We start from the raw sequence: 22,246 nt of genomic DNA, 5'->3' as shown, positions 1-22,246 counted from the left end.
TCTAATAGTCGCTGGTCATTATGTTGATTTATGTGTTCTTAGAGTTGTTGCTCTGGTTTTTAAAGTTCTGTTATGTATCACCTCACTTGCTGTATGTAGTCCCTCTTCTGCTGCTTATCATCCGTGGGAGGTGGATTAAGGTTTTCGCTTTGATGTATTGTATAACACTGGTTTATGGTATGATAAAGTCATCAGTTGTGGGATTAATCCGGTATTTGCACTCAGCATTGTCACCTCTATACTGCGGGAGCCATCTGTGGGAAACTATTAATAATTATACCATTTACCTTTCCTCCTTGGAAAACCAGTCTATGAGTGGGATACCTTTCTTCCCCTCTCCTTTCTCCTTCAGTCCAGTTACAATGGTGTTTGAGAATTTTGAAAAATTTGAATACCCTTGGGTTGTTGATACCAGCACGGTCCTAGCCCTACTGCTGGGAATTAGCATGCTCCTGAATGTGGTTCAGCTCTTGTTTAAGGTTAAACAACTATTTAAGAAGATCACCCAGAGGTCTGCCCCGAGGCTGGATAATTATGAGTGGCAGGGTGTGTGGGGTAGTATGGGCAAGTACCTAGAAAAGCGGGTACCTCCAGTGGTTTGGAAATTCACCCCTGAACAAGTGCAGAATCCAGAAGAACTAGTAAAATATTTGGGAAAGGTATGCTGTCACGCCGGCAGCTCCAGAGAGATACAAATCACTGCAACGTGCTGGGGCCTGGCCCATGCCTACTGAGCCCTGTTCGACACAACTCAGCACCCTCAAGGGGAAGAGAAGGTCTCTGGACCTAACAACAAAACGATGAGCACTGCGGTCACCCAAACCTCGGCAATGGGCGCTGCGGCCCCTCCAGCCCCGGCGACGAGCATTGCGGCCACCCAGACCTTGGTGACAGGCACCGTGACCCCTCCAGCCCTGGCAACAAGAACTGTGGCTACCCAAACCTCAGCAGCAGGCACTGCAGCCCCTCCAGCCATGGCAATGAGCACAGCAGCTACCCAAACCTTGGCAACGGGCACTGCGGTCCCTCCAGCCCCAGCGACGAGCACTGCTGCAACCCAAGCCTTGGTGACAGACACTGCTACCCAAACTTTGGCGACAGATGCTGCGGTTATCCAAAACCTGGCGAGCGATACTGCAACTGAACAAGCGGATCAACCTGCACCAGTATCAGTTGCCCCCGTACAGAAAAAGAAATATACAAAAAATTCAGCTCGCTTAGCAAAGGATGAAGGTGAACCAGGGTCATCATGGGAACAGGAGGAAGAGGCAGAACCAGAGGTAATAACCCGGTCCCTATCCTTGAGTGAGCTGCGGGATATGCGAAAAGATTTTGGCCGCCGTATAGGTGAGCATATTATCACCTGGCTCCTCCGATGCTGGGACAATGGGGCTAATAGCTTGGAATTAGAAGGTAGGGAAGCCAAGCAGCTGGGATCGCTTGCCAGGGAAGGTGGCATTGACAAGGCAATTGGAAGAGGAACACAAGCCATCAGCCTCTGGAGGCGACTCCTGTCAAGTATGAAGGAAAGGTACCCCTTTAAGAAAGACATCATATGTCAATCAAGCAAGTGGACCACCATGGAAAAAGGTATCCAATATCTGAGGGAATTAGCTGTGCTAGAGACGATTCATCATGACCCGGACAACCCACAATTACCCAAAGATCCAGACGAAGTCCAATGCACACGACCCATGTGGTGGAAATTTGTACGGAGTGCACCATCGTCCTATGCCAACTCACTGGCAATAATGACCTGGAAAGACGAAGAGGCACCGACAGTGGATGAAGTGGCTCGCCAACTCCGTCAATACGAAGAAAATCTCTCCTCCTCCCTACAAGCCTGCATTTTGGCTGTGGAGAAGCTGTCCGAGGATTTCCAGCAGTTCAAAAAGGATTTTCCTACTCCCCACCTGTAAGGACCAATGTCTCAGCTATTAGGAGTGAGCGCTCCTCTGCCCAAGAGAGAGAGTATAGAAGGTACACACCGCGAGGTGCCCTGTGGTTTTACCTATGCAATCATGGAGAGGACACAAGGAAATGGGATGGAAAACCCACCTCGGTCCTAAATGCACAGGTACGTGAGCTGCGAGGAAAAACCACCACAAAAGGGGATTCTACTAGGAAAAATGCCGCTCTGGTTTCCAAACAGAGTAGAAGGGCTGATCTTATTTCCGATCTTCTTGAAGGGACTTCTGAGCTAATTTTACAAGAAGTGAATACCGGATACTCTGGCCAGAATTAGAGGGGCCCTGCCTCCAGCCAGGTGGAGGAAAGGGATAACCGGGTCTATTGGACTGTGTGGATTCGATGGCCTGGCACGTTAGACCCACAGGAGTATAAGGCTCTAGTAGACACCGGTGCACAGTGTACTCTAATGCCATCAAGTTATACAGGGGCAGAACCCATCTATATTTCTGGTGTGACAGAGGGATCCCAAGAGTTAACTGTATTGGAAGCTGAAGTAAGCCTAACTGGGAATGAATGGCAGAAACACCCCACTGTGACTGGTCCGGAGGCTCCGTGTATCCTTGGCATAGACTATCTCAGGAGACGGTATTTTAAGGACCCGAAGTGGTATCGATGGGCTTTTGGTATAGCTGCATTGGAGACAGAGGGCACTGAACAGCTGTCTACCCTGCCTGGTCTCTCTCAAGACCCTTCGATTGTGGGGTTGCTGAGGGTTGAAGAACAAGTGCCAATTGCTACCACGACGGTGCACCGGCAGCAATATCGCACCAACCGAGACTCTCTGATTCCCATCCACAAGTTGATTCACCAACTGGAGAGCCAAGGAGTGATCAGCAAAACTCGCTCACCCTTTAATAGTCCCATAAGGCCAGTGCGAAAGTCTAATGGGGAGTGGAGACTAACAGTTGACTATCGTGGCCTGAATGAAGTTACGCCACCGCTAAGTGCTGCCATTCCAGATATGCTAGAACTTCAATATGAACTAGAGTCAAAGGCAGCCAAGTGGTATGCTACAACTGACATTGCTAATGCGTTTTTCTCAATCCCTCTGGCAGCAGAGTGTCGTCCACAATTTGCCTTTACTTGGAGGAGTGTCCAGTACACTTGGAATCAATTGCCCCAGGGGTGGAAACACAGCCCCACCATTTACCATGGACTAATCCAGACAGCACTGGAAAAAGGTGAAGCTCCGGAACATCTGCAATACATTGATGACATCATTGTATGGGGCAACACGGCAGAAGAAGTCTTTGAGAAAGGGAAGAAAATAATCGAAATCCTTCTGAAAGCCGGTTTTGCCATAAAAGAAAGTAAGGTCAAGGGACCTGCACAGGAGATCCAGTTTTTAGGAATAAAATGGCAAGATGGACGTCGTCAGATCCCAATGGATGTGATCAACAAAATAGAAGCTATGTCTCCACTGACTAATAAAAAGGAAACACAGGCTTTCTTAGGCGTTGTGGGTTTTTGGAGAATGCATATTCCAAATTACAGTCTGATTGTAAGCCCTCTCTATCAAGTGACCCGGAAGAAGAATGATTTTAAATGGGGGCCTGAGCAACGACAAGCCTTTGAACAAATTAAACGGGAGATCGTTCATGCAGTAGCCCTTGGACCAGTCCGGGCAGGACAAGATGTTAAAAATGTGCTCTATACTGCAGCCGGGGAGAATGGACCTACCTGGAGCCTCTGGCAGAAAGCACCTGGGGAGACCCAAGGTTGACCCCTGGGGTTTTGGAGTCGAGGATATTGAGGATCCGAGGCTCGCTATACTCCAACTGAGAAAGAGATATTGGCAGCATATGAAGGAGTTCGAGCCGCCTCAGAAGTGGTTGGTACTGAAACACAGCTCCTCTTAGCACCCCGACAGCCAGTGCTGGGCTGGATGTTCACAGGGAGGGTCTCCTCTACACATCACGCAACTGATGCCACGTGGAGTAAGTGGATTGCACTGATCACACAACGGGCTCGCATAGGAAACCCCAGTCGCCCAGGAATTTTAGAAGTGATCACAGACTGGCCAGAAGGCAAAGATTTTGGAATGTCGCCAGAGGAGGAGGTGACGCGTGCTGAAGAAGCCCCGCTGTATAATAAACTGCCAGAAAATGAGAGGCAATGTGCTCTGTTCACTGATGGGTCCTGTCGCATTGTGGGAAAACATCGGAGGTGGAAGGCTGCTGTATGGAGTCCTACACGACTAGTTGCAGACACTGCTGAAGGAGAAGGTGAATCGAGTCAGTTTGCAGAGGTGAAAGCCATCCAGCTAGCGTTAGACATTGCTGAAAGAGAAAAGTGGCCAGTGCTCTATCTCTGTACTGACTCATGGATGGTGGCAAATGCCCTGTGGGGGTGGTTACAGCAATGGAAGCAGAGCAACTGGCAGCACAGAGGTAAACCCATTTGGGCTGCCGCACTGTGGCAAGATATCGCGTCCCGGCTAGAGAATCTGGTTGTAAAAGTACGTCACGTAGATGCTCACGTACCCAAGAGTCGGGCCACTGAAGAACATCAAAATAACCAACAGGTGGATCAGGCTGCCAAGATTGAAGTGGCTCAGGTGGACCTGGACTGGCAACATGAGGGTGAGCTATTTATGGCTCGATGGGCCCATGATGCTTCAGGCCATCAGGGAAGAGATGTAACATATAGATGGGCTCATGACCGAGGGGTGGACTTGACCATGGACACTATCGCACAGGTTATCCATGAATGTGAAACATGTGCTGCAATTAAGCAAGCCAAACAGTTAAAGCCCCTGTGGTATGGAGGACGATGGCTGAAATATAAATTTGGGGAAGCCTGGCAGATTGATTATATCACACTCCCACAAACTCACCAATTGAAGCGCTATGTGCTCCTAACGGTGGAAGCAACCACCGGATGGCTGGAAACATATTCTGTACCCCATGCCACCGCCCAGAACACTATCCTGGGCCTTGAAAAGCAGGTCTTGTGGCGACATGGCACCCCAGAGAGAATTGAGTCAGACAACGGGACTCATTTCCAAAACAACCTCATAGACACCTGGGCCAAAGAGCATGGCATTGAGTGGGTGTATCACATCCCCTATCATGCACCAGCCTCTGGGAAAATTGAGCGATACAATGGACTGTTAAAGACTACATTGAGAGCAATGGGGGGTGGAACCTTCAAACATTGGGACACACATTTAGCAAAAGCCACCTGGTTAGTCAACACCAGAGGATCTGCCAATCGGGGTGGCCCTGCCCAGTCAGAATTTTTACGTACTGTAGAAGGGGATAAAGTCCCTATAGTGCACATAAAAAATATGTTAGGGAAGACAGTCTGGGTTACTCCTGCCTCAGGCAAAGCTAAACCCATTTGTGGGATTGCTTTTTCTCAAGGACCTGGGTGCACTTGGTGGGTGATGCAAAAAGATGGGGAAGTCCAATGTGTGCCTCAAGGGGATTTAATTTTAGGTGACAATAGCCAGAATTAACCTGTATGATATTAGTTGCTATATAACCCTGCTACTGTATGTTATCATTACTATAATTGTTATACGCTATATCCATAGTACTACAGTAAGAATCACTTAGATCAAGCAAGAAAGAACTGTGATAAAACTGAGCAAAGCGCAGTAGTGATGGAACCAGAACTGACTCCAGCATGCAACAATCCAACGGTGTGCACCATCCTCCTGCTGCCTCCAATGTCATCTGCTCATCACACTGCACTGAAGCCCAATTCTGCTCTACCGACTGAGAGGACTTTGCACCATCCCTCCTGCCCAGAAAGACTGGTATGACAGATGGAGCCCAGAGTCAGGAACTAATGAACTCAACGAACATTTAATGAACATAATCCATAAACTAAAGGAATGATATCTCTGTGTGTGTATACATATATATATACATATATCATTGTTCATCTGTCTCAAAGGGATGGAAAAGGTGATGATAATTAACCAGGATGTAACTGAAGGTATGGGAACTGAGCATGATATCAATGGTATAGAATAAGGGGTGAATACTGTCCTAGTTTCAGCTGGGATAGAGTTAACTGTCTTCCTAGTAGCTGGTACGGTGCTATGTTTTGAGATCAGTAAGTGAAGAATGTTGATAACACTGATGTTTTCAGTTGTTGCTAAGTAGTGTTTAGACTAATGTCAAGGATTTTTCAGCTTCTCATGCCCAGCCAGTGAGAAAGCTGGAGGGGCACAAGAAGTTGGCACAGGACACAGCCAGGGCACCTGACCCAAACTGGCCAAACCAACAGGGTATTCCATACCATGGGACGTCCCATCTAGTATAGGAACTGGGGAGTGGGGGCGGGGAATCACCGCTCGGGGACTAGCTGGGTGCCGGTCGGTGGGTGGTGAGCAATCGCACTGCGCATCATTTGTACATTCCAATCCTTTCATTATTGCCATTGTCATTTTATTAGTGTTATCATTATCATTATTAGTTTCTTCTTTTCTGTTCTATTAAACTGTTCTTATCTCAACCCGTGGGTTTTGCTTCTTTTTCTCCATTTTCTCCCCCATCCCACTGGGTGGGGGGGAGTGAGTGAGCGGCTGCGTGGTGCTTAGTTGGTGGCTGGGGTTAAACCACGACACACACACTTGTGGGGTTTGGATTAAAAGCACAAGTTCATTTCACTTACCAGTCAGTAAACAATCACCTTTCTGTAACTCCTCCAGCTGGCTTCAGAGCTATATCCAGAAGTCAAAACAGTTTACACTCCCAAGAACTACATTACCCCACTATTATTTTAAAACTTTGTTTTCTAAAGCCTGTTCTTAAAATCACTTATTCAGCAACCATTACCTTGAGGGTTCCAAGATATCACTTAGGAAATCCCCTGATTGGCCACAGCAAAATCATCCCCATCTGCAGATTGATAAGGATCAGGTGAGTCAATCACCTGTCAGACTTTGGGTCTCTTGTAAAGTAAAAAGCCTTTACCACCTGGGATTATTTCCATGTCAGAGTACTTATATACATTAAGCCCCTACTTTGGGGGATATCCTAATGGTTCATTTTTGCCATATTCTCATTTTCTGTTCTTTTCACACTTGCACTCACAGAATTAACGTAATGAAGATCTGTAAGAGAGCTGTAAAAATCATGGGATATATTCATAAGTCTGTATGAGTCAAAGAAAGAAAATATTACAGAGTCTAATGGGAGACCTCAATTGATGTAACTTGCATAATAAAATTTTAACTTCCATTTATTTTGATTTGATTTTTAGCCATCTCTGAGTTTGGTTTAAGTTTAAAGTTGCAGAAGGCTTCTCTGTTTGCTGCTTTACAAAAGTCATCTCATTAACTCTAAAATAGTTAATAATGTTTAACCATTGGGACCAATTTAAATGAATCTACAGACCTACTCAGCTGTTTTCCCAGCATCTGTCCCTGTATAAGCGTAGCTAGCGTGAGTTACCTCCACATGTAGCAGAGAGGGACAGAAGTAGCTGGTCACCCAGTTCCAAGACCATGAAGGAGCACCACTTTGGTGTTGGTGTGCGCTGTATGCAATCAGATTTTGCATGTGTATTTATGCACCAGGTTAAGAAATTATCTGATAGAGGTCTTTAGTAACACTTCTACACACAAGAGAAGACTTGTGTGGGAACCACCTCTTTAATAACTGAGAGAAATTTTTTAAAGTGCAACATTTATGGTTATTCTTATCTTTAGAGAAGGATCCTGTAAACAGAGTGCTTTATCTATACCTTTCACAGAATATTAATTCAAGACAGGTTAAATTAGTTCCCCACTTTCATGGTCTTATTCCTTAGCTGGTGCTATTTATTACACAGATCTAGCAACACCTTGACTCTGGACCACTACACTTCAACAACTGTGTCTGCCTTTTTTTTTTAGGTTTCCTAATTTTTCCAGTTCTAGGAAGATTTACAAACAGTACTACATACATTTTCTTTGATCTTAGTTCAAGAAAGAACTTGCAAATGTTCTGCAGCCCACCTCCTCTCAGGGAAGCATGTAAACACATGCATTGTGTTTAAGTGCTCTCCTAAGGATATTTCCTTGAGTCAGGACTTGAACTGAGGTCCATAGCATGTGGTTTTCAATCATATATTTCTTATATATACATTTCTTTATGACTGAGATGACATAACTCGACATTAGCTCCCATGAACAGGCACTTTACTTTGCCGTCTCAGAGGAGTGGCATTAGCCTAAGAAAACTTGCAGTATCAACCCATCCTCCTAAGGACACTGAGAAATTCACAAGAATTCTGAATATGAGAATATTGTTTATGTAGCTATGTAGAGCATTCTACTTGCTGGATATTATTTCTGAGATTAAATTAAAACCATAAAAAACTTTGTCATGCATTCCTATAGTCTCTTCAGGCAGGGCTTTATGATCAACTCTGATGGTATTTTACTTGCATAGAAAAAAAGGCAAGTAAACGTGCCTAACTAGGCAGCCAGACTTATGCTAAAATGCAATTTTTTTCGGTGAGTTGTTAAATAAAAAGCCATGAGAGAAACTGAATCTGTAGTCTTTATTGAAAAACAAAACCAGTACTTGCCTAAAAATGTTCAGCGTTACAGGAATTGTATGAAGGGAACCAAAATCTGAATCCAAAACTACTTCTCTTTAATATACACCATACTCTAGATTGCCTGTCAAGCTGGGGAACACTGCAGATATGAATGCAGCCAGTGCATATGCTGGCTTTCTAAATAAAACCTGTCAGCTTCATATTCAAGGGTCTGTTTTACATGTCTGTATTCTGAAGCTAACTTCTCTCAGCACTCTACTGTAAATTAAAAAACGACGTTCCCAGGAGTGTGTCTGTTGCTCAAGAGCGGAGACAACACTACAGATTGTTGGTGACTTCCACTGCCTCAGGCGTGGATGTACTGGGCAGTTAGGAAGAGCAGTGGGGACATGCCCCTCTCCGCCACTCTGAGGGCTCTGTGGTGGTGCACTCTGCACCACTCCCCTCCATAAACCAGCTATTCACATCCGAGCTATTTCAGCCCTGATGTCTGAGTTATTTCAGCCCCCATTGCCATCTCAAAGTGTGTTTCTGGGATGGGCTCTACTATAAATTATTGATTATGTCTGAAATTGTGGTCTCTTTGAAGGCAATGACAAAAATCTCAATGACTTTTCAGGACTTTTGCCACTCAGATAGGAAGGGTCACTTTGTATTTGTGAGTCATATTTTTTATCAGTTAATTGAAAAGTCTCTTCTCTCCTTCTGTAGAGACTTATAAAGGAAGTTCTTGATTAGGTAGTTAGCTACTACTAAAGTAGTAGGTTCATTTATTTCAAAGCCCATTTGAGTTTCTACTGTTCCCAGACTGCTGCCCACACTAACTGATAGAGCCTCAGTATTTCCCTGAGCTCCTCCACCTAACTCCATTGCCTCCAGTCTGATTCAGGTTCAGAAGTCACTTAGGACAAGGTTTGCCTTTCTGCCCTGCATGTACCTAACACACGGAGTGCCATCTGTGTCTGGAGCTCCAGGTACAGCAATAATTTGGCTTGGAATTAATAACTCTGAAAGTGAACATGTCCACGGGCCATTTCTAGCTCACATGCGTGAGATCCACGAGCTCGGTGCCAGAAAAAGACGGTATATGCCATCCTCTGCCAGTTGACGTGTTCTCAGTTCAGTGCATTAGAGAGACAATCTTGCAGGCAACTGCAGGCTCTACGCAGGGGGCTTTGGATCTAAGGCAGAAATCACAAACTGGACCTTACTCAATGGGCACGCAGGCAGACAGCATAGCACAAGGTGATGTGTTGATGGTAATCTGCATTACTAAGCCGGTAAATGGCTTGCAGCAGTTAGAGGGTTTTCACCGTATTTATCTTAAGACCTTGATGTAATGAATTGCAATACTGAAAGTTAATAAGCTTACATATGTGGATCATGATTTCTAGACCTTTCTAAGAAAAGGGGGCTTAATCTTCAATCTGATCAGTGGCAAATAGAAATAGGTATGCTTTAAATACAACAGTACAACATCAAGATAAGCCTGCTGGGTCATTTCTTTCACAGAGATGCTGTGGAAATAAGGCCTAAATTCATACCTTGAGAAGCCAAATAGTTAAATTACAGTATTATCTTCTTAAATGAAATACTTTGTTAAAGGAATAAAACAGGATAGAATCAATTTTTATTGCTCTATCATGCCTCTAAACCGATTGCAGCTGTAATAAAATTAGGAATCCCATTTCATTTAAAGCAAGGAAAGTAATTTTATTTACTTTTTTCAGTCACGCCCCCACACAAGCACACGCACAGAGCAATCAGCTGCTGCACTTGTTAGCTCACTGATTAAATACTTTGTCACTTAACTCTGAACTAATTAAAGAGAATTGAAGCTGCCTGTGCATCAGCCAACACGGCATTAACTTTAACTGAAATTCCTATGCTTCACTCATTTCTTGTCTGCAGTGTTGGGGGGAGGAAGATTTTTTTTGTTTGTGTCTTTCAGCCGGCAGCTCTACTAGATCCATCCTTAGCTGCTGAGAGTTCTTTGGTCAATAACTTTTGATAGCTGTACTAAAACAACAAAATCTCCCTGTATCTGCAGTCTTGTCAGCTTTGTGACCCACAAGTGCTCTGCATGTGTGTGGTGGAAGTGCAGTAGTGGAAGATGGTGAACAATCCAATACTGCAGTTCTAGCTAGTATCTGATACGCACTAGTGATGTTGGAGGGCTCACAGACTCTGATTATCTAACCATTGAAAATGTTTGTTTGTCAAAATAATTGCTAATTGTTAGAACGTATTCAAAGTCCCACCCCCTGGATGTCTACTAATTTGGAAAAATCATAGCTATGTTTTTAATGGTTTTTTTTTTGTTTGATTGATTTTGAGACACAAATCCTAAAGCCTCAAAGTCTAGGGACTAATTAAAAAGTTTTCCAAGTCTTTACATTTGGAAAGTCATTATTTTTAAGCCAACATCAGGATTCCTGAGAGTTTGACGCACCATTTTCAAATTTTGTCACCAAAGCAGAATTATACCCCAGGAAAACATATAGCCCAGGAAAAGCCTTCTCATTCCAAAGTTAACTACCCTAAACATATGCATTTTTCCTCTACCCTCCAAATGAAACACATTGTACTGACAAATGAAGTATAGATTGGTTAGCTGCGTAGGTACGTGTCTGTGTTTGTAGTTTATGGAGCTGATAAATTAATCTAGATTGACACTTAGACTATACATGTTTCACCATCACGTTTTTTGGAATATAACCAAACAGATGGTACATGAACATCACAATATATTCTCAGGTTCCCAGAAGGAGTTAACTTTTTTTTTTTTTTGAATGGCAGCTCATGATATAACATAACTAAGGTTGTATCACCCTTTTCCCTATAAACTGTGATTTTTAAGGGTTTATGATGTACCCATAAAAATTCATTCAAGCTAGAAAAATAGCCTGAAACCAAGAACTCGGTTTTTGTTGAGGAATGTCAAGCTAGCCATCCCATCATTATAACATTTTCATTTTTCAAATTTTCCCAATGCATTCATATAAACTGGGGAAGGAGGGAAGGGAGAGGTCCTAAAAATAAATGAGTTCTTTAAAGAAAGTAAATACTTTGGGTTTTTATGTCAAATTTTAAAGAGGTTTAGTGCATGCCAAATAATTTTTTTATTACACTTCTTCATGTTATAAGCCAACAAAAGCTGGGAAGCTCAAAATAAAGAACAATACTCTTTCTTGGCCAAAGCATTTTTTTTAATGTCTGAATTTGAGAGCCTTTAGAGTCCAGAAATCAGGCTTTTAACATATCCATATAGATTGTACACCCCAACGTTTGTTTTCTTCATGTCATCTGCCAGTTTCAAATGCTTTAGTCTCTGCCCCTTAGATATTTAAAAGCAGCAGTGAAAAAAAAAACAAAAAAAACCAACAAAGAGAGTTCATTAATATCGGCCTTAGCCAGCACTGTCAGGCTGTAGAAGCATCATCTTGCTCACACTACAAGATGCATCGACTCCACTTTTGTTTCACCTTCCTTTCACAGGTGAAAACAGAAGCAGAATAAGGTTTGGAGAAGGAAAGTATGAGTCTTTCCTTGAGCTTTTAAATCTATGGTCACACTGGCAAAATTTAGTTTGGAATTTTATTTTGGATAGGTTCAGGTATGTGCACAGACAAATGCATGCATGTCTTTTGTTACTGTACTTTGTTTTAAATATATCAAGCCCGCCCTGCTGAGCATCTCTTGTTGCCTGTCTCTGTGTTTCATTCCACTCTGTCATCCCTGTGGCTTACACTGTTATCCCCAGATTTTGGGGGCCCTATGCAAAGTAAGATATATAGGGCCATATCCACCTCAAAACTTGCTCCCCATAATTCCACAAGCTAAGCTGTGCATTGTTTCTTTTTGGAAGCTCTGCAGGTTAGACAGCAGATGAGAGAAGAGAGAAAACAAAACCATGCAGCATTTCAGAGCTGCATCCCCTATCTTTGCACTCTCTGCTGTCTCTCCAGTTTCCATCTTCTTCATGTTCCTTGTAATTTTTCTTATAGTTTGGGTTTTGTTTTTTGAGGGGGGGGCTGTCTGTCTGAGTCTGTAAAATGGGGCTTCTCTGTAAAATTCCTCAGATGCCCATGTGAATAATTCCCCGTGCACACTGTATAAATGTGCCTTTGGTAGAAAGGTGCACGACGGCATCACTCACTGTGCTGGCGATGTAAAGGTCCCTGGCAAGCACAGAGCAAATAAACCCCCTGAAGCCGCTCATGAGTAGCGCTGTGAGTGCCAGCCCTGGAAAGCCCACATGGCAGCAGGGTGCAGGGAGCTGGGGCAGCAGAGGGAAATTACGGGGCGGGGGGGCGGCAGGCAAATTGTAGCAAATTCTCTTGACTGCAGAACAAAATTACCTGCAGTGGGAGGCCTGGGACACGTCACTAGCTCTGCTGAGACACAGCTCAGCGCTGCTCTGCAGGCTACAGCTGACTCACTTTGCTTTGCCTGGCTAAAACACGGACTTGTCCCAAACAGCCTCTCCGCACACCCCTATCAGGAAAACGAGTGGCATAAAAGCCATAGGAGTATACAGGCAGAACTGACTGGCCAATAAACAGACAAAACTGAGGAAAAACAATTATCACAGTCTTACTGTCCTAAGACTCCAGGAGGTCACAGAGCTAAATTAGTGCAGCAGAAGCAATCGACTGGCTGTGACCCAGATCATGTATTACATACCCCATGGCAGCCCTGGGGCTCAGCTCTGGTCCCCGGTATGCCACTGTCTGCTCTGACTTTTGCACATCTGAACATCAGGGTGATCCTCAGCTATTCCTTTATGGCAAGTTCTGGTTGGCCTGCACCAAAACAGAAGTAAAAAATGGGATTCAGAGGACATGTTTAATACGAGATAAAAGTTATATGCGCACGAGACTAGAAAAAAGCTTGACATCTCTTGCAAAATGGCATTAATTAGGTATTACTTTAAATGATGAATCCTGGCCCATTCCCATGTGAACAGTTGGCAAATACACAGTTACAATCAGGTTGGATTTGGGGGGTTAGGGGTGTTGGGTTTGTTTTAACTAAGATACTTTGTTATAATCTCAGTCTATTAAGACTTTTTTATTAGTTTATTAAGACTTTTGCTTGTTGTCTGCACGAGGTACACTGAGTGTCTCGTGTCCCCCTAAGTAGTACTTCTACTGAATATAAAACAATGGCATTAGAAGTAAAAAAGTCACGAAAATACATTAATAAAGCCTTTTGAAAGTGCAGGCTTAATTTGCTCTCTTTGTGATCATTTAAGTGATGAAAGACTTTCATCCACAGCATCCTTGTTTATTCATATGGTTGACTGCTACATGATCATGATTTCTTTTGTTTTCCTCATTCAGCATATGTTCCATACCTTGTAAACTGCATACCTGTAAGAAGCATCCTATCTTGTTTAGATTAGAGAGATTTGTACATACTGTGCCCTTCTTCTGAACAGATTTGCCTGGAACGCTTTCAGGCTGGCATTAACAAGATAAGGCAATATGCAATAGAGATGTGCTATACTACTTAGAATCACCTTTGAGCTTAATTTTGTGCAAGTCTGGGTTGGGGTTTTTTTTTATTTAATGCAGGCCCACACCTATCTATGATGTTAGTGATGGTCAGTGATTTTTTACTAACAAATTTCGAGCAAAGTTTTCCCTTGATCTTTCCCATGCCAGAGAAAGTGAAATCTGTTGCCTTGGCATATGAGGGAAAAACTTGGTTCAGCACGTCCTAAATTATATTTTAAAGATACTGCAGTTCTTGGTGGTTCCTTGTATGCATAGCTGTAGGACAGAATAAGACAATTTAGGGTAAATGCTTCCAAAACCTGATAAAAAATAGTTCACTTTATATGCTCAGTGCTTATCCAGTGAAATCAAGAGAAACTATTTGCACCATTGGCAGTAGAATTTGTTCTTCTCTATAATATTCCAGAAAAAAAAAATAAAATTAAAAATCAGAGTAAGATTGGCTTTGATGACAAACCCTTCGGGGCAAAGACTGCCTTCTCACACAGTACCCAAGACATACTGAACCCAAATCATGACTCCAACTTTTAGGAACTGGCACAAAGAGGAGTAACACAACAATGCCCGTTATGCCCATTACATGACATCCTGTGGTGTCTTTGCTGGCACCTTGCACATGGACTACTCTTGCGAAATGGAGTGGTTTGGACCGCCAAGAAATGCACCACCACAACTACGTATTGCTTGAACCCCTTAGAATAGGTGAAACACCAAGATTCCTGTTTTCACCGGCCTACCATGCACGTTATTTAATGTTTTTAAGATCCTTACTTTGACAATTGCAATTTGTCACTGCGTAAAATATGGGAAATGCCACTTATTTAAAAAGGCTATATTTAACACACACAGAAACTGCATTCAAATGCAGTTAAGGTTGTGACAAGCCATGAAATGTGTAAAATCACAAATAATGCAAAATTGGCTTCTTAGTCAGAGAAATTAAAGGTTTCAAGGTGCATGAAACCTTTGCCTCCTTCCCATGTAAGGCAGCAGTGTAGAGCTGGTGGCAGGCTGAACAGCTGGTAGTTTGCTGTACCATTGGTAAAGAAAAAAATGTTTCGTTTTACTCGCTCTTTCTAAGGAAAATTATCTTCAACTTTATTATAATGCAGTGTAAGTATCAAGTTTATTCTTAGCAGCATGTCTCTTCAGTCATGCTGTGAAGGTAATTGTAACAAAGGGAATATGAAAAGCATTACTAGTAAGAATAACATCTTATTTTTACGCAGATCATTTCATCCAGAAAGGTTCCTAGTCGCTCTTGCAAACCATTGGCAGCATCTTGTTCTCAGACCCTCAAGGCAGCACTCAGCCCAGTGCTCGGCTGTGCCTGCACGTGCACAGCCGGGGCAGAAGCATCCTGGTGGCTCAGCACAGACGAAGAAATCATCATGATAGAAGTCACATCCTCCCTGTGAATCTGAGATCCGAAATTTGCTTTTACCTTTACCTCTGCAAAAATTCTTTACATCTTGTTGTACCCATCTCCCAATGGCTTCTGGTAAAATATCTCAACTCCTTGGCATTTCTGCTGAAATCTTAGGTCTTCTTGTGGAACTGCGGCCAAGATGCTTTCAGCCTCTGCATGCTTCTCGTATGCATGAGGCTGTTAAACCTGTGAAAAGGACACTGGAGAAGACTGAAAGATAGACAGACTATTGGCTCAGAGAAGGCAAGCTTTCTGAGGACAGTTTGTACTCAAAGGTCATGGATCCTTTTCCTCATTTAAGAGTGAAATACACGTGGATGGGTTGTTCTTTCAATAGCAGAGGGAATTTGGGCACACTGGTATGGCAATAGGAGTCCCTCAACATTCCTTTAGGATTTATCATTTCTGTTTTATGTAACTGTTGTCCACTAAAACTAAGTGTTTACCTCTGTGGTTGGCTGTGATAACTCTATACCCTAATAAAACACAATATTATGTGGCAATTTTGCTTACTTCACAAAGTATCACACCATGCTAAAAATCTTGCTGCTGTCACAAATGAAGCAATGCAATTACCTGCTTAGAATCTCTGAGAGGCAAAAACATAAATTAGTAAATCATTTTGTAATTATAATTTTCCATCTCTTCCAAACAATGGTACCTTCAGCAGGCTACAACACTGGATTAGTAACAAGTTCTTATTAAAGGTATTTTGAGTTTAAGTGGAAGAGTCTGATAATTATCTTCCAAAAGTAGGACTACAGGTTTCAAAGCACTCTGCCCTATAGAGCAAGGTGTACTTTTCAGTCTAGGAAAGAAGCTGGACAGCATATAGAAAGGCTGAGAACTGAGATGTAAAGTTGCTTGTGGATGCAGGAGGACAGAAGGGGCTATCAGATCAAACAGACAAAATGTTCTGAACTGGTGAAGAGGATTGCCCTGGAGCAGAACAGAAAGGACAGAGAGAAAACAGACTTCTGAGGAGACAAAAAAAGAAATAAGCTAGAAGAGCAAAAATGTAAACAAACAAGTCCTAAGCTAATGAACGCATGTGAAGAACAAGGCAAATGCATGTGCGTGTCTGCACGCACACATGGGTAGACACTTAGCCTCCTGTGCAACCAACATCATCTTGGGAAAAAAAAGTAAGCCTTTGAACTGCAAAGCATGCAACAGCATGCATTTTCCTCCCTTTTGGCTTTTATCATTTATTCAATTTTCTGGCTAGAAAGAAATGGTTTGGCCACAACAAACTGTCAAGAGAAGTAACATCTGTTATGGAAGGCAAATTGGCAAGGACTACGTTAAAGTGGGATTTGAATAATGGTTGTTTTCCTCAAAATTTAGACTCTTTCCAATTTTTTTATAACTACAGATATAATTAATGAATTAATATAAAATCAGTCCACACAGTGTTTTTATTCCTGGGCTTGGTCTTCAGCTATAAACAGTTATATCTGAACATGCATTCTGATAAGAATTAGGCCTAACCTGCAGTCTCCAAAATTCTCTCCCAAACCAGAGAGGACTGAGTTAGGACTTTATTTGCCTCAATTTGATATTTGTTTTTCACCTTAATAAATTCTGTGGAGTTGTTTCAGACTTATATTCTTACTAAGAAAATCCTTGTACAAAGTTTGGTCCCAGAGAGCAGTTTGCTATCTTGTTCTAAATTTACTTGTTACATTGACCTAGTATTCATAGTCCTATTTCTATTCCTAATTTTCACCAGAAGTATATCAGCCACAAATGTGATAAATACACATGCATATGCTGTATTTCTATTTATTGTACCATGGAAAAGTACTTTATGCTCTAATAAAAACAAGTGTGTATATAGTAGGAAGCATTAAAATGTAGGATCGGTCACTATACTTTGAATAAACGCTTCCTCTTTCAGCCTGTGTGGGCCTACACCTATTCTAATAACCATGACATCAGGAAAGTGATTCCAGTTATGTATATTCCTGATACCGATGCCTTCACTGGAACAGTGCAGTGCAAACAACATAGGCAGCAACATAAATTCTCTTTTTTATGCATTCTATTAATATATGGAAATGTTAAGTTTGCATTTAATCCAGACTCCTTTAAAAGAGTTCAGAGAACACAAGGAGGAATATGTGCTCATTCCTGCACAAGTTTCTAATTCCTGCCCGGGATTCTGGTGAGAGCAGCAACCCTGACAGTGATGCTCAAGACTTTGGTTTATGTTACCAAAACTCGAAGGTGAAATTACAGTCACAGCATATGTTTATACTGGGGTACGTACTATAAAAGCTGCTCTTGTCCTTCCACTAGTTGTTCTCTTGGCCTCCTCCTCTCCCCATTTTATAAACTCCAAACAATAAACTGCCAGAATGAATCTATCTTTTTTTGCTAAATTACAACTGTTTTGAATTTAGCTCCTTGTATGATTACCCAGGGGAGCTGCCATCTTCCTGTCCCCTTACACTTCTCAAGTGAGATTTTTGCCCAGGGGAGCCGTACCACTTGCTAAAATGTAATTCAGATTTTTTTGTCACAAGTAAGCAAGTTGGTGCTGCTTCTAGTAAGACAAAGCATAGCAATATCAGTCAGTGCACTCTGCAGCTTTGCAAGAGGTTTTTCCCCACCATGATTTGTTGGTAAATGAGTAGAAAGCATATAAAATGTATCAACCAGCACATTTTGGCAATTAAAGAAACCCAAGGTTTCCCAGGTCATACTGCTTCTTCCCCATGGGAAGCTCAAACATGCGTAGGGCACACCAGGCAGCGGGCTCGCTTCTGTGGGCAGAGCTGTTTAAACCTGTCCCTCCAGCGCCGTCTGCAAGAGCGGTTGGAGCTGGGCAAGCTGGAGCTGCTGTCTCAGTTTCAGGGGGGGCTGCAGGATGCATGCCGCCAGCAGAGGCAGGGGAGCCATTCACCGGCTGGGGCCAAGGTCACTTGGACAAACACAGTTGCGTCTGGCCCGTACACCACACCAAATCTCTACCTGCACCAGAGTTCCCACTGCTAGTTGTGGTTTTCCATTGCTACATTACATTTTCAGAAAGAGTGGGCAGACTGCAGCTTCAGGTTTTGTAGCCTAGCACTTTCAAATGTATTTTAACATGGTCTAACAATGTAACTTTAGTTCTTGTTCCAATTTCACATCTTTTTGGCGGAAAGATTCTTCCTTCGGAAAATACAGCATTGTCAATATATTACTTCTCTGCAGGAATAACTCAATTTTGTTTAAAGGTCTTTATCTTCCAGCCAGGACAACTGAAGAACAATTACTTCAAAGTAACATTTCAAAATAGTGCTTATTTTAAATAAAAATTTGAAACTGATTTTTATTTTTGCTTGCTGATTCTAAATGGGAAATTTGATTTCAACATGTGAAATTGCTTCTGACTGATGGAGTAGTCAGCACCTCCTGCTTTGGCACTTCTGATCTAAAACTTTTTGGAAGTTTTTCCTCTTGCGGAACTGTTGAAAATATTAACTTTCATTCTAATTTGAACCTGATGTAGTGCCAAATTATAACTATTCTCCCATGAGGGGATGATTCAGTTTCGGACACGGGGTGGGAGCAGGGAGGGAACAGTAAATTGCTGCCATGAATGAGCACAGGAACTGCTCGTGCTTTTCTGATTTTTTGCTTTTTACTGCCACATATACTTATCTGCGTGTTTTACCGGAGCAGACTGCCTTTTTTACTGAGAATTATGTACACAGTTTATTCCAGTTCCAGACTAGTGCAGGTTTTATAGTCAGCATTTAAAGGCACAGGTTTCCATTTTGCATCTAATTAGTTTAGGGAAATAAAGCGGAAGAGTCAGCAATGCCCTACGACGCCTGCAAGAAGACACTTGCCCAGCCTGGCTACGTACCCCGTCACATTCAAGGCACATCCAACAGAGAGATATGGCAGGCGTTGCCAGCAACACAAGGGCTGGCAAACCACACTCAAAGCTCGCTGCGGTTCACTGATTCACAAAGCAGAGAGGAGACTGTGTAAACAGCTCCTGAAAACTGTGCCACTGAGCCACCGGGAAAGGCAGCTTCTTCCAGGAGCAGGATCTGCCACAGCATTACTGTTTCATCAGAAGCACAGCTGGAGCCCCGGGGAGGAGGGAAGGGGTGGGCAGCCGGCACCCTGCATCACTCCAACCTTCTTCTCGTTCAGCTTCAGAAAGACGTAGGAAGAGGGAAGGTGGTACCGGTCAAACAGGGCCCCCCAAGGGCTGATTCACAGGTGTATCGCCTGCCCAGAGAGCAGTGTAGCATTTATAAAAGCAGAGCTGCCAATGGGGCCGGCGACGTGCAGCAGCCTCCGTGGCCATCCGTGCCCCTCGGCCCCCAGCTCCTGCCCTGCTCCTGGGCAGGGACACTGCCCTGTCTGAGAACGGTAACACCACGAACAAAAGCCATGTCAAGATGCTTCATCTCCAGCAGGGATGCTCCTGCTACCCTCCCCCGATATAAAAGTCTGCGAGAAGAGTCAGTGATCCAATACAATCTTTCAGGAGCAACCCCCGTGCCTTTGCGGGGGCAGGGGCGGGAGGGCTGTGCCGCCGGGCAGCCCAGCTTCAGGGGGAAAGCACAAAGCCAAGGTCCCAGGGACACCAACTGCTAAAGAGCCCACAGCATTTTGTGCAAGTGTGGGAGTGTTAAACATAACGGTATCTGGGAGAAATTTTCAATTTGGATAAACTAAATTACTGCTGGATTTACAGTCAGATGCAGAATTATTTTTTCTTTCTCTGCCAGATTGTTCTGTGATATTTCTGAGCTACTGTGGCCCAGACCAGAAGCAGGTGAAACGGTTCCTGCCTCCAGATGAAAAGTGTCTTTTCATTCTCTTTTTTTTTTTTTTGACTCACAGAGCAGCTAAAATTGAAATCTAGAAGTAGTGATACGATACCTATTCACTCTATTTTGTATACAATTAAAGCAATAACGTGTAAGACTGAAGTGCTGTTATGGTATACTTGATTATTGCTAACAGCACTTGTGTAGAGGTGACCATCAGCTCAGCTCTGGGAGTAGTAAATCCATTATATTCTAAAAGGAGCCACAGAGAGGTTATTCTCCAGCTGGAAACTTGTATCTCTCTTGTTCAAGAATTTTTGTCTTCGTTATTGCTTCTTTTCTTGTAGATTTGCCACTGTAACCCTTGGTATTCAAGGGATCACATCAAGCAGGTAACCTATAGGGTATGCTTCTATTTATTTTAAAAGACGGTAAGCTAATTCCTTACTGTCCACATGAAATCGCTAGATACTATGTTATTAAACACACTTATAATGTGTGTGCTTAATTTCTCTATGCAAAACAAAGCAGGCAAAAAAATTGGAAGCAAAATTGGAAAATGCTTTTCACCAAGCTTCTGCTTGTGATCTGCAAAATACAGTTAGTTTGTTTTATTTGTGATTTTAAAAAAGGTGCTTCGCTTGATATACCTATACAAACGGAATAATAATAAAGGGAACCTGAAACATAATTTAAATATTTGTAAAGGTTTGTGAATTTCTCCTATGAACACCTCTATGGAAGAAAAAGAAAAAACATTTGATGCAGGAATACTAAATTACAAACCACCCTATTCTCTGATGGAAAGTGAGAGAGAGTGTGACTGCCCAAGTTGTGCTTCTTATTGGCTCCTGTATCATTGATTCCTTTTGGCACTTTCTATCTAGAACACAATTAAGTTGTTCAATCTTCATCACCATGCTACCTGCCAAGCTTTGCACCGCCTGAATTGCGCTGCTTTGTTTGAAAAGAATTAAAAATTATGTACTAGAAAGGGTGAAAGTGTTTGATGCTCAGGTTTCAGAATGAGCAGCTGTTCTCATAGTCAGCTATCAGAGTATCAAGAGCACATTATTGTTGCATGTGCTGTATATAAGTATTCATGAAAACAATGCGAGAGCCAAAACAAGTAGTGTAGATCATGATTTTTTGCTTTTAAAGTCTGTGCTCATGTTTAGCTAAACTTTTCATTACCGTGGCAGCACCCATCTGATTTTTCTCATAATCCTCAGTTATCAAGACAGAAGTTAGCATATGGGAGGTAGAGCAGTCCTCACTCTTTTACTTCATAAAATCTTGGAGATATCAAAGCCACCAGGAGATTGTAGCCATGACTCTTCTAAAAATTACTCAAAATTAGGTTACTTGCATTCCCAGCAGATGAAGTTATTGCTCACCAATGGAGGTGCATGGACAGTAACAGACAGACTCCTCTAACAAATCGCAGGTCAGCTGGTGATATAAAACACTGGCAAAGAATTACAGCATTTGCTGCCGTCCTGGTCCTATTGCATGAGCTGTGAGATGAGGAGTACTCCGCAATCCAATTTTAAGAATAGAGCAGTATCCCTGAAAAATAACCGAGGAGAATTGTGGACAGCCATAAATAGGAAATCTCTAAGAAACATATACTTTGAGGACGCCTCCAGCTAGAGGGGCCACCATCAGGACTTTATTCCCACAGATAATTACACAGAGATGCAATCTGAAGCAACAAAATTGTGCTTTTAATTGTTCATGATTAGAGGGGGAACCCAAGCAGCAGTGTAAATAACAACAGGCAAAGAGAGGGAGAGCATTGCATTGAAAAGGCAGTATTGTTGCAAGGCAGATAGAGAACTGAGACCAAAATTTGCCAGTGTTTTCCAACTAAAACTGCTGATCTAATAAAAGACATCATCCTTCTAAAAACCTTGCCCCTTTAAATCCTTAGTACAGCAGCACTACAATAACAATACTATTAGGCTCTTAAATACGCATTTATCCATATACACAAATCTCCATTATAAAGGCTTGTATCTATAAGCAGATTGTTTAGGATA

This window comes from Aquila chrysaetos, chromosome 12, assembly GCF_900496995.4.
Source record: "Aquila chrysaetos chrysaetos chromosome 12, bAquChr1.4, whole genome shotgun sequence".
In the NCBI taxonomy this organism is placed as follows: Eukaryota; Metazoa; Chordata; class Aves; order Accipitriformes; family Accipitridae; genus Aquila; species Aquila chrysaetos.
This window is presented reverse-complemented; position numbering follows the sequence as displayed.